Below are 11,676 nucleotides of genomic sequence, written 5' to 3'. Positions count from 1 at the left end.
CCCATTAGTCTAATTAGAAGAGCATGTTCTTCTTAGCAATCTTTAGTGTAGTTAATATCAATCAAATCTCTCTTTAATTTTGTAATCAACAATTAATCAAGTTTTAATACAAGTTTTATTTCCTTAATCTCTCTTTTGTTCATCTTTTATTTTGGGTAATTGAAGATTATTTGGGTTATTATTGGGAGATTGACAACCTCTCAATCAAGCATCAAGTACTTCTTTTATTCTTTGCTTTGTTATTGGAATCATTAGTAGGTATAATTCTCTTAATCCATTTTTAATTACTGTTAATTACTTTCATTTATTCATCATGTTTCACTTTGTTGGTATGATTGACAACCTTGCTAGCATGTTCAACATGATAATGAGTGAGTAGTCACCTAGCTAGGATTAATGGGTAATTAGGGGAAACCAACATGGGGAATGATTCATGCTTAAATTAATATGCTTTCATGGTTTATTTGCTTGCTTGTTATGATCTCAACTCATGCACATGTTATGTTTGATGAAATGTGAGCCTATGAATCCTTGCATTTTTTACCCATCACCTATCTTTTCAATGAGACTTGTAAGACATAAACCAACTCGAGTCTCATTAGACCATGCATCTTTGTTGAGTAGGAAGACTAAGTCGACTTGTAGGTGTTGTACAATCTAATCGATTCGGCTCCGGGACCCAAACTTTCCTAGGATTGTAAGATATAACCCAACTCAATCCATCACAACAATAATTGCTTGCTTATAATTTGAGAACATGTTTGTATGATCAATTCCCATGATTCCCCTATGACCCCATGACACCCTAGTGCTTTTTATCAATTGTTTACAACCCTTTTAATTCATCTTGCTTGTTTACTTTCATTGCTATTTAGTTTAGTGACCTTCTACATCAAACCCCAATTGTGACACCCCTAAGACACCACTAGTTGCAATAGAAATCTCATCTCAATTCCCGTCCCTTGGGATCCGACCTTTACTTGCCTCTTTACTAATTGTAGAGTTGTTTGTGAAGTTATAAATTGTGTTTTGGTCTAGGTGCTCCTAACGACAAGTTACCGAAAAGATTGTGTCCCGACCAGTAGGAAAAGGGGCTAGACGGGGGAGAGTGGTGCAAGGTAAGTCCACGGAAATGGAACCGTCTATCTTCCAAGTCCGGTAGTCTGTTGTCAGCCAATGCTGAGAATGCATGGCATCTAGGCTTAGATACCTCTCTCCCTCTAGGTACGGTAGGTCACGAGGCCAGACAGGGAAAAGGGAACGGGCAAGAATGGTGGCTATGCCACTGCAGACAATAGATTCCGTGACCTTCTCCTCCTGGGCCTGGAAGTAATGGGCGGTCAGATAGGCAATGTTGAGGGTAAAAAGACCCTCGCAGTCAATGTTCAGGTAACCGCCTAAGATAGAGAGCTCGTTTTTATTGATGTTGTTTGGCTCCCTACGGCAAAAAATGGTGCTCCCCATCAGTCTAAGAAAGTAACGGGCAAGGGAAAGGTGGACCTGCGCGAGCTTTCGCTCAGGAAAGGTGGTCTGAGCCAAGGTCCGCCAAAGCTGACGAATGACCTTCCTAGGGGCAGCAGTGTCGCCCATAAAGAAAAGGCCAAGTCTGGTACCAAACTCCTCCAAAGTCATCGAAAAAGTCTGGTTGAACAACCGGAATGACACGGTGAGACTAGTGGGGGCAGCGTCGTGTGCCCTGGAGGAGAAGGTGAAGGAGCTGAGGAACTCAAGACTCAGCTCCAGAAAGGTGTGGCCACTCATAGTGATGAGTCCGGCCATCCCCGTGCCCCGTAAAAGCTCACAAACTGACTCGTAGAAACCGAGTCTCTCAAGTGCCGGTTGGTCTAAGAACCGGGTAGGGAAAAACTCACAGCCAACGAGGTTATAAAACCTCTTACGATGTACACCGTTAACAAAAATTACATGCGGGTACTCAGGGTGGGAGTCAAGGGAGTCGTCCCCTCGGATGGTAACCTTGCCACCAGGAGTAGCAGAAGTAGAAGTATTGGGAGCTGGCGTAGAACGAGCACGTCCACGACCTCGGCCCCGGCCTCTAGAACCCGAAGTAGAAGCCCGTCCAGTGACGGTGCGAGGAACTAGGGTCGCTCTGAAAGCAGCGGCAGCTGCAGGTGAGTCTGTCGTGGCTGAAGTAGAGGCTGTGGCTGTTGTGACCACCACTGAGGAAGAAAGACTAGTAGCAGTGCTAGCAGTGGTGGTGGCTGTGACTAAGGCGGCAGCTGAAACAAGGCTAGCAGCAGCAGTGCTATGAGCGTAAAAACTGTACCAAAGAAATAGAGACTAAGAACACAGGGCACAGGTACTAACAGAAGTGGAGGCGGTGGTGACAGCAGGGACCACCGTCTCAGGCAAGGATGGACTAGAAGTCGAGCTAGTAGAGGGCAGAGAGCTAGAATCCATCCTGAATAAATAGGGCAGGGGAATTCGATAAGAAAACAACAGCTAAACATCATGAAAACAGTGTGACGATTCCCCTCACCAGTCGAAAAAAGTTCGACTATAGCCCAAAAATACCCAAATGACCTCAAAAATTTCGAATGGCAGCGGGTAAACAACGACAGGGGTGGGGTAGCAGGCATCAATGGCAGCAAATTAAGCAACAATTGAAGTAAATTAAGCATATGGCAGCAAGAAAACCCAGTTTACAGTCGAAAATTTCGACTGAAAAAGCCCTAATCGCGATTTTCTCGCAAAAATTCGAACTAAGCAAGTAAAAATCAATGAGGTATGGGAATAAGCATCAAGTAAGCAAGACTAAGCATTGAATCAAAATTATAGTTGATAATTTCGACCCAAAACAGAAAATCGAAACCCTAGGTCCTAATTCACTTCATAAAAGGCAAAATAAATGAAATTTAAATGCAAAGAAGTGTAAGGATCACTTACTTGATGATTAAGAACCCACAAATTGCAATTAATCGACAAACAATAAGCAACAATGGCGATTTTTAATAGAAAAACCGCGAAACCCTAAAAACTCCAATTGATCGTGTAAAATGGCGCGAATCAAGGGGAAAACAGAGGGCTTATGACGATTAATTAACAAGTAACAAAATGTAGGTGACGGATTTGGCTAATGGGCAAGAAATATGGGGGATTTGGGGTGTTTTTGATCGCAAAAGAGGAAGGGTGTCGAAAAATTAGGGGTAAAATGAAATAACAATAAAAAAGAAGGAAGTTAAAGAAAACTCCCTGCGTGTCTCTTGCAATTTCACTCGATCGAGTGGTTTAGAACTGCTCGATCGAGGAATTTTGGATTCATCTACTCGATCGAGTAAAAAGTTACTCGATCGCGAACTCCCCTTTTCAGCATTAGTCGATCGAGTAATATGGAATCACTCGATCGAACACATTTCACTCGATCAAGTACAAAAAGCACTCGATCGAGATCTTTTCCTGGTATAAGCTCTTGAATTCGCCAATATTCCTTTGAATTTGCGTAAAATTCCCCAAACCTGCATAAAAACACTTGCAAAAATATCCCAAAATACCAAATACGCAAAACAACAGTCTATAGTCACTAATCTACGCTAAAAATGGTCTAAATTCTAATTGTCCTAATTAAAAGCAATAAATAAAATTCAACGGAAAATTCAAAAATTGTTTTTACAATTTGTTACACGGGGCATTTCCCCGCTCACTTCCCAAGGCAATTCAGTAGCCCCTTGGAGGGCTCCTGACTGAAGGACGTCATCTCAGCAACATTAATCGTCCTCTTCAATTTCCACGAGCTTAAACTTGAATCATTAGGAGGAGAATAGTTGACATCCATATATGCGCGAACTTTTCTCGTCCTTACTCCTTTCTCACCGGCTTTAACATCGTCACTCCCACTTTGACTGACATCAATTGCACAATGCCCTTTGACAGCTCCTGCAATATTTTCATCTGTACCTGCAGCAAGGAAAACAGACGAACTTTCCTCCTTTTTGCTCTCAACCTGAGGCGGAGGGGTCACAATATTAGCACAATGTTCCAAATTCTCATTTGGAGTGTCAATAGGAGGGTCAATAGAAGAGAGGGCATTGCAAGGCTGGGCTTGCATGGGAGCCCTCCGGAACTTAGACTGATGGAATATCAATTCCTCGTCCCCAACCTGAAAAGTCAATGTCTTGCCCCCGACGTCTATTACAGCACGGGCAGAAAATAAAAATGGTCTCCCTAAAATAATAGGGGTATGGGCATCTTCGGGGATGTTAAGTACAACGAAGTCAACGGGAATAAAGAACCTTCCGATCTTAACAGGTATGTCTTCTATTACACCTAGTGGCCGTGATATGCTACGGTCGGCCATCTGAACAGTCATGTTTATGCAATTAAACTTTGTCAAACCAAGTCTCTTAGCCAGAGACATCGGTAAGACACTCACGCTAGCGCCAAGATCGCATAACGCGTTATCAATCAAATGGGTACCAATATGACACGGAATTGAGAAACTACCCGGGTCTGACTGTTTGGGAGGTAACTTATTCTGAACTAGGGCCGTCCTTACCTCGGTCAAAGCTACCGTCTCATGATCATTAATGTGCCTCTTACGCGATAAAATTTCTTTCATAAATTTAAGGTTAGAGGGTACCTGTGTCAGCAGTTCGGCGAATGGCACAGGGACCTGCAAGCTCTTCAGGAGTTCGACAAATTTGCCGAATTGTTGATTAGCTTTAGTACTCTGCAGACGCCTCGGGAAGGGTACCGTGATGGGTATCTCGAGTCCCTTGTTCCTCTTTTCCAAAGTGTCAGCCTGATCAAGCTCCAAATCCTTCGGACGCTTCTTTCCTCTCGAACGAGGTCTTTCAGGCGATTTTTCACTCGATCGAGCACTAGCAGGCACTCGATCGAGCTGTTCTTTATCTACACTACTCGATCGACCAAAAATACCACTCGATCGAGCTGTTTCTTCAACAAAATCACTCGATCGAGTAGAAAAATCACTCCATCGAGCAGCTTCTTTTCCCTGTTCACTCGATCGAGTAGAAATTCCACTCGATCGAGTACTTTCTTCAGCATTTTTACTCGATCGACCCCCAGTAATCAGTCGATCGAGTACTTTCCTTGTCGTCAGCTCCTTTTCTTCACCAGAACACTGTTCATCAGCAGTTATAACCTTCCTCGGGTCTGATTTCAACACGTCCGGTCCATCATATGAACGACCGCTCCTCAAATTAATTAAATTTACCATCTCATGTGGATTTTTGTCAGCTTGTGACGGTAAATGACCCGGTTTCCTTGTAGACTGGTTCGCGGCTAACTGGGCAACTTGAGTTTCAAGTGCCTGATTGATGCATCTTTTTGTTGATCACTCAGCTGCCACTGCTTTGTCAAAGACTGTAACATTGTCTTCAACTCACCTAGCTCACTTACTCCACCGGAAGAGGATGCACCTTGATTAGGTGTAGGAAAGGAAGGAGGCTTCTGAAAGCCTTGTTGAGCCTTATGAGGAGGGACATATGGCTGCTGCTGCGGTGGAGGGGTAGGATTGAGCACATTTTGACTTGTCCACCTCAAATTGTGATGGACTGCCCCTTGGTTGTTATAATAGGAACCCCCTCCTTGCCTATATTGTTGAAAAGCAAGGACATGTTCCTTCTCCGTAAGACAGCCAACATCAGTGTGACCGTCATTGCTCCCACATCTCTCACATGTGATAGTCTCCCCTCTAGTAAGCAAATGAACCGTCTGAGGCTCCCCAGCAGAATGCAACTCCAACTTATCAAATCTAGCATTCATGGCTTCCAGCTGAGCCACAACTTGCTTATCGACTACATGAACTGTCCTAATACCATCCCTCAGGTTTCCATACTCAGCACAGTGATTCGCCATCTCTTCAATAAGGGCCCATCCCTTATCATCGTCAGTGTTCTCTTGGAATCTCCCGTTAGATGATGCATCAAGTATGGCTATGTCATCATCGTATAGCGCATTGTAGAACTGGTTGGACAGAAACCATGGATCAAAACCATGGTGAGGAAGAGACCTCACCAACTTCTTGAAACGGGACCATGCTTCATAGAAAGTCTCATCGGGAGCCTGCTTAAAACTTGTGATCTTTGCCCTCAGCTGACTGGTGCGCCGTGGAGGGAAATATCTCTTATAAAAAGCAAGAGCAAGGGACTCCCAATCAGAACCCCTGGGTGTGCGGTCTAAATCGATCACCACTCCTCGGGCCGAGTCGGTCAAAGAAAAAGGGAACAAAACCTCCTTAATCTTGTCTTGAGTTACCCCCTTTGTGGCGGGGATAGTAGAACACTAGTCCGTAAAGACCTCCATATGCTTCCTCGGGTCTTCACCTGCCACACCTCTAAAGAGATTTCTCTCCACCAGATTGATATAGGAAGGGTGGATGTCAAATGTATTCCCATCCTCATTTTGGAGATTGAAACCCTTTGGAATTGATGATGCTTTAGGCTCCGAGTGGCTAGCAATGTTTGGCATCTTTACTGGTTGGCTTACAGAACTGGAAGTATCTTCTTCAAAAGATGGATTTTCTGTAAAAAGGAAATGCTGAAGCTCTGGTTCGAAAGTGCTCAAGGCTTCCTTTCGTGATTCTCTTTGCAGACGGAGTCTATGCCTAAATAGTCTCTCTGGCTCAGAATAAGTTGCAACTAACTCAAACCTGTCTGACCTGGGCATACACAACACTGAAAGAAAATAAATAAGAACTGCCTCAAGGAATAAAAATTCCCTGAGATGGATAAAATAAACGAAACAAAGACAGATAGGGCAATTACCTCCCCGGCAAGGGCGCCAAAATTTGACAGGCACTACTACATTGTGATCCTGTAGCAACACTTCGCTATTGTTGCATAATGTCGTATAAATGTTGCTTTAGAGTTTATGCAACACTTAATGAAGTGCTACATAAAGTCTTGTTGCATTAGCTCATTGCAACACTTAATGCAACACTTTTCAAACTAAAGCAACACTTTTATAAAGTGTTGCATATGTTATGTTTATGCAACGCTTTTTTCAATTTCAAAGGCAACATTTTTATTTGCTAATGCAACACTTCTTGTGAAAAAATAGCAACACTTCCTGAACTAATGCAATACTTTTCATGTTGAAAAGCAACACTTATAACAAACAAATGCGACATTTTTATTTTGTAAACGCAACACTAGTTACGTCCAATAACAACACTTGTAATAAACAAATGCAACACTACTTTATCCAAAGACAATACTTAATTGTAATTCTCACTAATTGTGCATTCAATTGCAAATCATTCCAAAATTGCAATAGATTCAGTCTCAAAATGAATGTCAATTACATTTCCCAAAAGAATCAAAAGTAGAACTTTGCAAATGTTTAAGTAGAAAAAATGTAGCAAATGTTTAAATAGAACAAATGAGTAACAATTATTATATTAAAAGTCTTCATTGTTGTACTTTGGACCATATGTATGTTGCCACCCGAAAAAAATCAACCCACAAAGAAAATAGTAATACCTCAAATGCAACTCCGTAACGTAAAAAATGGAACACAATTAGATTTGAGGATCGCGGAATATTTAAAGGCTTTGATTGTGCCTTACTAGGAAATATAATGCGGAGTAACCAAAGGACGGATTAATACTCCATACCAGACTTGAACACCATTGAATTGTAACACTCTCTGTTTTACCTTTCACTCCTTACTCTACTCACTACTCTATCTACATTAACCACTGATATCAACCGTCATAAACATCAAGGGCATTTTAAAGGAACACTTACCTGACTAAGCGGTAATGTTCTAGTAAAAAGCTCTCGCCCCAAGTCTACAAGAGTCATCAGTGTGTGTTCTTTTTTGTCGTTCTTCTTCTCATATGACCTCACCCATCTCCTGACTCCCCAGCCACATCGCAAGGAATAGATTGCCGATAACTCTATGAAGTTCAACAGAAATTCAACAAATCAATTTATAGTCAATCAATTGCAACAAAGGAGATATAGAGTTGTATATCAAATTAAACAACTAAGAAACTTATATCAGCTTACCTTTTTGTATGCCTAATTCTATGCACCGACCCGAACTCTATGTACTAAACCGATGAACGCTTAGCTTCATAACAAAGAGAAAATTTAATTAATTGCCTCAGACCCAACTATGGCAGGATACATATATAGTCAGTTGGCGGTATTTGTAAGACCCCTCGCCCAAGGTGTCGAGCTCAGAAATAGCTTCATCAAATGCCTATATAGGTTGTACATAAATGAAAGGGTTAAAATTCCAAGTAACCAATAATTATCAAGCTTAACACTAAGATGCTCGTCAGGAAGATACAACATTGTGAGATTAAATTATATGATTGTCAATTATAGTCAGATTACAAGTGCAACAATATCAATGTCGATCCATAAGATTTTCCTTGATGATAAGAGCGCAACTAACTTAATCCCAAGTGTATAAACCTCCACATTCTTACTCTCTAGTCTTGTTTTGGTTTACGCCTAAAAGGAGGAACAATGGGATTAGCTAGGGGAATGGAACAAAATTTACGAAGGAACAAATCGCTTCTAGACTCTTTCATCTTTGACTGCCAGATGTTTATGATTTGGCATTGAAAAGCATACACTTTAGAAGTGTTGACTCGCAGTAATGAGTGCACAAAACATTTAAACCACAATAATCTAAACCAATATAGACTATAGAATCAACCTCAAACACCTCAAATTATTGTCAACAGTCAACACGACCAAGGAAGCACCAACATATCCTTGTCAAAAACGGATATTTTTATGGAAAATATGCATATTTTGGCTTTAAATGAGGCGTATAAGTGTCATATATCCTTGTCCGAGTGTCGAGTGTCATTGAGGTCGGATAGTCAGGTGTTATGTGATTCGTTTGAGTCAAGTTCAGGCTATGTTTATCCAATAAGTGCTACAGTTGCATTACATATTCTCGTATCAATACAATGTGAATGTAAGACCCAACCCACTTTAACTGAAATCTTCGTGCATATGCGCATTAACTTGCTAAAAACTTAGATGAAGAAATAACTACCCCAGATATGGGCCAATCGCGAACACTCGTGATAACTTTATCATAAGACTCTAGCACATAAGAACTTATAATGTTTCTTTAAGGTTCCTTTTAAAGTAGGGAAATTTACATAAAATTTCAAATGAGTCTTATTAAGTCGAGTAATTTCCACTTAGTTCAGAAAAGGTTAATATCAAACCTAAGTTCAGCTAAGGGTCAAGTCGGTTTATTTATCCAATCTAACTCGCATCTAAGGTCGGTTAATTTTGCCATGTCTAGCTCATAACTAAGGAAAAACCATAACTTTACAAACTATACAAATGACACTGGTAAAAGATCTCACCAGGTCATCGGTAGCGACTTTGATGACTGATCAAAGTAACTCTCACTCTAGAGGAATCTTTACGAGTTTGCAATATTAAATCCGCGTAAAGGGGCAATACATTTGGGTCACCCGGGTTCGCAAGTATATCTCTCCCACAATACTCGTCTGCTTTCGCATAATCACCTCGAACCGAAAAAAAATGGAAAGATTAGAAATTTAGAACCATAACAATAACAAGTTCCTGAATTATTGTCACACAAAAATCCTAGTTCTTTTGTACTCATACTACACTATTTGAATTGCTTCTGTTCCATACCAACCAATGCCTCATAATCCATTATTCTTAAATTCTGGCATTGAACAAAAAACAAAATAATTATTCATGTAATACAAAGCTTTTGGAAGGAGTGTCCAACCCAAAATCTAACCAAATGAGAAAGAGAGACCAAGCCTTTAATGACAATCAGAGGCACTCTTAATGAACTCTACTTCTTCTGTTTACTAAAGAGCTTCAAGAGAATAATTCAGAGTTCTTACAGATTGGAACCATCCACCACCAGACACGAGATAAATCTTCCAAGAGCCATCAAAAGGAAGTTCAAAATGCAGTAATTCAGAAAAGATTATCACAAGTCCTGAACTCACAACATTCGATTTCTAAAAGGCACTAAAGGCATAGGTAGGCGAAACACGCAATGAGAACCAAGGTAAGGTAATTCAATTGATGGTCAAATGATAAAAAATTAGAAATTGTTAGAAGAAAGACAACAACTTTCTTATCTATCGAAGTTTTGTTCACCAAGATAGAGAACCTCACTACGTGGTAGCGAAGAAGACCGATCCAAAGAAGACGCCGCCACCACGATCATGAGTGACGAAGTGGGCGACATCTGCAAATGAGAACAAACAAAATGGACAGTTAGTTAACATGCCCAAGATGAATCTATCCAAAACACACAAAAACCCAATAGACTAAGAAGTCGTAATACAAAACCAATTGAAAAAATCAATTTACCGAATTGAACAAAAACCACAATTATTATTGCTAAACCTGTAGAATACCTCATCATTATTTAAAAATGAACCCAAATGAAAAACATATCAAAACCATAATTAAACGATCAAAATCAGTAAATGAAAAAAAAAAGAGGAGATGAGTAGATGAAATAACGACCTTTGCTTTAGCGCCGCCAATGTGATTGTCCATCTTCTTTGATTCATCCCCGAATTTCTTTGTATAACTTCTCCTTTGAACAATCAACTAATCAATCAAGCATGGGTGTCCAAAAATCAATCCTTATCATTTCAGTTGGTTGGATTTGATATAATTGTGAATATAAATGGAAATGGAAATGGAAATGGAAATGGAAATGATGATAATACCGGACATGAAGGAATCAACAAAGGAGTCTTCGCAGCGGAGATAGGAGAGAACATCAGGGTTGTCTCGGTCGTGAAGCCAGAAGTAGTTGAGAGACAGGGAAATAGGGAAAGTGAGATTATGATCAGAAGGGGAGAAGTGGGAGAGGAAAACAAAAGAACACCGTAGGATTGTATGTGAGATGCGTGGCTTAGATGAGATGCGTGGCTTAGATGGGAGGAACAAAGGGAATGAATGACTTAGATTCAACAAAACACTATTCCTTACTATTCATAAGGCATCACTGTTCACAAGAGAACCAAAAGAAGATGTTTACACATTTTAGTTGGCTTAGATTCAACAAAACACTATTCCTTACTATTCATAAGGCATCACTGTTCACAAGAGAACCAAAAGAAGATGTTTACACATTTTAGTAGTTAAGGATAAGGATTAAGGATTAAGGATTAAGGATTAAGGATTAAGGATTAAGAATTTTTAATTATTTCTAAATAAGCTTTTGATGGTTAGTATTCCCAAAAATTAAGAATGGCGCCTAACTTCACTTTTAGAATTAGCATAAGCACTAAATAGGCGCCTAACTTTTATTTTACATTTAGTTTAAGCGCTAAATGACGAAATTTCTTACGAAGAATATAAACGCTGCTTAAAGTGTTGCGACAAAGCAACATTTGTGTCAAAACGTTGCACTTATAGCAATACAATGCAACACTTCTCTTAAAGTGATGCTCTATATCGATAAATGCAACATTTTTGAATAAAGTGTTACATGATTAACTAAAATGCAACATAAAAAATAAAGTGTTGCAGATGAAATGTTGCATTACTTCAATTTTTGTAGTAGTGAGGGCTGTCGTATACCTATCAAAAATAACTAACTAAACTAACTATATAGCTAGGGAAGTCAGGTCGATCTCCTCAGGGAGGCAAGATATCTGTAAGAGTCCGTCTATTTGGTCACAAAATGGGGGGTGTTTAAATTGGTTTTCTA

The 11,676-nt window shown here is 40.2% G+C and overlaps 1 long non-coding RNA gene and 1 other non-coding gene across 2 annotated transcripts; one reads left to right on the top strand and one right to left on the bottom strand.

The window, feature by feature from the left end:
* The first annotated feature begins 5,968 nt into the window (after positions 1 to 5,968).
* On the top strand, positions 5,969 to 6,074 carry LOC141640471 (small nucleolar RNA R71). Its single transcript, XR_012543003.1, has one exon. It is a non-coding gene; the product is annotated as a small nucleolar RNA R71 (small nucleolar RNA).
* A 1,705-nt stretch (positions 6,075 to 7,779) lies between these two features.
* Positions 7,780 to 10,898, bottom strand: LOC141640402 (uncharacterized). The gene is made up of 3 exons (XR_012542987.1): positions 10,688 to 10,898; positions 7,992 to 10,545; positions 7,780 to 7,879 (listed from the first exon to the last, which is right to left on the bottom strand). It is a non-coding gene; the product is annotated as an uncharacterized LOC141640402 (long non-coding RNA).
* Between the last annotated feature and the right edge of the window lie 778 nt (positions 10,899 to 11,676).

The sequence above is a fragment of the Silene latifolia genome, unplaced genomic scaffold (genome assembly GCF_048544455.1).
Source record: "Silene latifolia isolate original U9 population unplaced genomic scaffold, ASM4854445v1 scaffold_79, whole genome shotgun sequence".
Lineage (NCBI taxonomy): Eukaryota > Viridiplantae > Streptophyta > Magnoliopsida > Caryophyllales > Caryophyllaceae > Silene > Silene latifolia.
This window is presented reverse-complemented; position numbering and strand designations above follow the sequence as displayed.